Genomic DNA, 3,867 nt, shown 5'->3' on the forward strand with positions numbered 1-3,867 from the left:
CGGAGTCACTCTCCACGGTGTGATGGTGATAGTGTGCGCATCGTGTGTGATTCCTTTATGACGTTGTGGAGCTTGTTTACTCCGGCTTGAGGTGTGCTTTTGCAGCCCTACACAATGAATGGTGTTTGTTATCCAACAAGAGAGTGTTCGAGAGTAGCATTTATTTATTCAATTATGTGATCATTGTTGAGACTGTCGACTAGTGAAAGTATGATCCCTAGGCCTTGTTTCTAAGCATTGAAACACCGTTTCCAACAAGTTCTGCTACATGTTCGCTTGCTGCCATTTTTGTTTCAGATTGCAATTACTACTTATAATCATCCATATTACTTGTATTTCACTATCTCTTCGCCGAACTAGTGCACCTATACATCTGACAAGTGTATAAGGTGTGTTGGGGTCACAAGAGACTTCTTGTATCTTAATTGCAGGGTTGCTTGAGAGGGATATCTTTGACCTCTACCTCCCTGAGTTCGATAAACCTTGGGTGATTCACTTAAGGAAACTTGCTGCTGTTATACGAACCTCTGCTCTTGGAGGCCCAACACTATCTACAGGAATAGAAGCGTGCGTAGACATCACTCCCTCCGACCCGAATTACTGTTCGGGCGAGTGTTATAAGTTATTTTTACAATAACCCCCTCGCGAATTCAAAATAATTTGCAATCAGGTCCAAATCAGGTCTCGTCTTCCTCCAGGAGGAGGCCGACGGTGCGGCGCTGCCGTCCGTAGATCCCCGGCGAGAGGGAGTTCGGGGCGGATCCGCTCGGTGTCGGGAGGCTCCTGCGGAGGGCCCGTCGGCCGGTCGCTTCTCCTTTCCCTGCGCAGGAAGGCCTTGTGGGCGACTTCACCGAGCTCCTCTTCCTCGACACCGACTGCGCCGTCGAGGTCGTCCGGCGGCCGTCGAGGTTTGGCCTTCTTTCCAAGACCCACTCCACCGCCGCTGCGCCGCCTTCGTCCGCGCTCGCGGCCGTCCCGTCCGTGCCCACTTTAAACATTTTGGTGCGATCTCAGATGGCAGGTTCAGATGGTCGTGCGCGCGATGCTAGGTTTGGTTTGGTCAGAGTGAGACTGAACTTGATTCTGAACGGCCAAACCACCAACACCTCTTCTAATTTTCCAACGCTTTGTAGCTGCGCCTCCCGCCCAAATCAATCCTCCTATAAATCTCCCGCTGCATCCCCAACTTCCCATCCAACAATGGCGCCATCTCGCCACTCTCACCTCTTCTTGGTCACCATCCTCCTGCTCGGCCTCGGCCTACCACGCTCAACTCCATTGCCATTTCCTGACGCAACGCCGTTCTCTGGCCTACATGGCCGTCTCCCCTTCCCCTTCTCGGGCATGCTCATCCATTTTTAGGCCAATCTTTCGGAATATCATCATTTCCTCCTCTGTCAAGAGTTCCTCGTCTGAAGATGGCTCTGAAGGGTTCCAAGAACTATGAAGCTTTGTCAGCGCCTGGTTGGATCTTTCAATCTTCTTAGTGAGCTGCAGTACAGACCATTTTTGTTTCGTTAGGAACTACCAGAAGTTTGTGGATTCCAAACAAGAGCATTAGCTTCCTGGTCTTTCAGTTCCTTCTCCAATCTGTGCTTCTTGGCCTCTAGTTCTATCATTGCCTGGTTATTTTCAGTTATTTCATGCACATGGTTAACCTGGAAATCCTGATACTCCCTGAAAGTCTTTTCCCAAAGCCCTATCATCCAACTGGAAAAAACAACAAAAGGCACAAGAACTCATCATCACATTACTTTTAGGCAACATGAAGAAAGACGGAAACAAACAACGCCCAGTTCCTCTTAAGCTAAGATAAAGAAGGAGAATAAGAACCTTAGACTGTTGTTCAGGCTTGGGTATCAGCCTTATGTGTACGTTTGCTAATAACAATATGAGATGTTCCCTTTGGTTGGATACATTATCTTTCTGCAAAGAGAGCAGTGAAATTAGATGATTTGTATTTTGATAGTAAAGTAGACATATAGACATGCAGTGTAAGGTTACCTGAAATCCAAACATGGCCTGAAGCCAGTCAAGGAGATCTTTATCAGTCTTCTTCTCCTCTTCGGGCTTCTTCTTCTCCCGAGGCTTCTTTTCATTCTCCTTGTCCTTGGGCCATGGCAGCACAATCATTCAAGATTAGCGCCTGCTATCTGTGAGCAACGCAGTATACATACGGCAATATGGAAGAAACGAAACGTAACAAATAAGTATGTATTGATTAGGAATTCTTTGTGTGTGTTGTCCGTGAGCATGCTGTGTCTAAACAAAATGTCCTTGATCAAGATGATTGAGCTTGTGGTGTCCATTGAAGATTAGTAAAAAAAATTAGGTGGGGCGAAGAGTGTGTCACCCGGCAAGGACGTTCAAGTCGGTACCGTAGTTCGTTTACGTGGCTTGGATTGATGGGTGCCACCTCAAAAGATTTTGTTGCGGTCATGCATCGTCATTATTAGACAGCACGAGCTTGACGGCTATTAGGATCTAGGACGAGCGGTGGTAGGAAGAACGAGAAGTTTCAATAGTAAACATTAACAAATTTACCCCTTGATTTGTTAGGAATTAACCCGCAGTTCACATTCCAATAAAGCCACACGTCCCTATCGCTCTAACTGTCGCATTGACCTTTGTGCCCCGCCCCAAAAGGCTTTGTGGCAACTGACCACATATCGAACCCTCCCTTAGTCTACGACCCCGGGTCTCTCCCTACACCGCCTATGTTGAGTTTTTATTTCTCTCTTTAGAGGATTGTTGTGCATTGCAACAAGATAACCAGAAAATATTTTAAAATGGTACAAACCAAAAAATCAAAGTGAAATATAAGACTTTTTGTTTGATAAACTGTCATCGTATTGTCTTTTAGGGTTGTAAGCACATGTTGAATTATTTACTACCTCCTTCAAGAAATAAATCTAAGACCGAGTCACTTATTTCCGGACAGAGTTAGTACAACCGGTGCAACGCACGGGCACTTTTACTAGTATGTATAATAAGAAATCATAGGTGGCAAGAAATCAATTCACTCCAAATATTTGGTTGCGCAAACTATAAGATTTCATTTTCTTTGTTTATAAACACATGCACATGCAAGAAATATGACTAAATTGACATCAACCAATAACAAAGAAAAATATTAGGCAACAATTGCTGCTTCCGGATAAGTACTAAAGTAAACCATCAGGATGGTTGGCTGACAAGGAGAGTATACCAAGTATATCTTTAATAATAATGAGGATAAGGAAGCATTACATAAGGTGCTAAAATGGAAACAATATATATGGTTTAGATTATTGCATTAATGTAATACCTGGAAATATATGGAAGGCAAGAAATCAATTTACTCCAAATATTTCATTGCACATTAATCTTTAAGATTTTGTCTTCCTCTATATAAGCACAAGCACATGGAAGGAACATGAGTACATTGACATCGACCAACAACATTAGAAGAAAAGAAATAGGAAACTACCTCCCATGGCAAATATTAGAAAATACACACAGGCCCTGTGCTTGGTAGCTCTGCTGGCCATGGCCACCACTTTCTTATCATGTCATGCAGGATGTATGGTTTGCTTTATTTTTTCATGATACCTGCACAAAAATAATCTCTAACCCATTATCTGTGCTGACTGAGCTATCTCTGTTGTGCTTTGTGCATAGGTACACCTGACGACAAGAGTGAAACTACTTCTGTGGACTATTGTTCACCTCCGAATCGAGCTAAAGGCAACATTATTTGTAAGGCTTACTGCGTTGGCCAAGGTTATGACAAAGATAAGAGCGGTTGCATGGAAGGCAGTAGTAGCACCTGCGATTGCTGCGGAAAGAACTGAGAAATGCAATGGAAATTAATTATGCTATTTATTT

General features: G+C 44.0%; 1 long non-coding RNA gene across 1 annotated transcript; it reads right to left on the minus strand.

Annotated features, from left to right (window-relative positions):
• Positions 1 to 1,567: 1,567 nt before the first annotated feature.
• On the minus strand, positions 1,568 to 2,118 carry LOC124659052. The gene is made up of 3 exons (XR_006989432.1): positions 2,005 to 2,118; positions 1,834 to 1,926; positions 1,568 to 1,710 (listed from the first exon to the last, which is right to left on the minus strand). It is a non-coding gene; the product is annotated as an uncharacterized LOC124659052 (long non-coding RNA).
• Between the last annotated feature and the right edge of the window lie 1,749 nt (positions 2,119 to 3,867).

Source organism: Lolium rigidum, chromosome 6 (assembly GCF_022539505.1).
Source record: "Lolium rigidum isolate FL_2022 chromosome 6, APGP_CSIRO_Lrig_0.1, whole genome shotgun sequence".
NCBI classification, from domain to species: Eukaryota; Viridiplantae; Streptophyta; class Magnoliopsida; order Poales; family Poaceae; genus Lolium; species Lolium rigidum.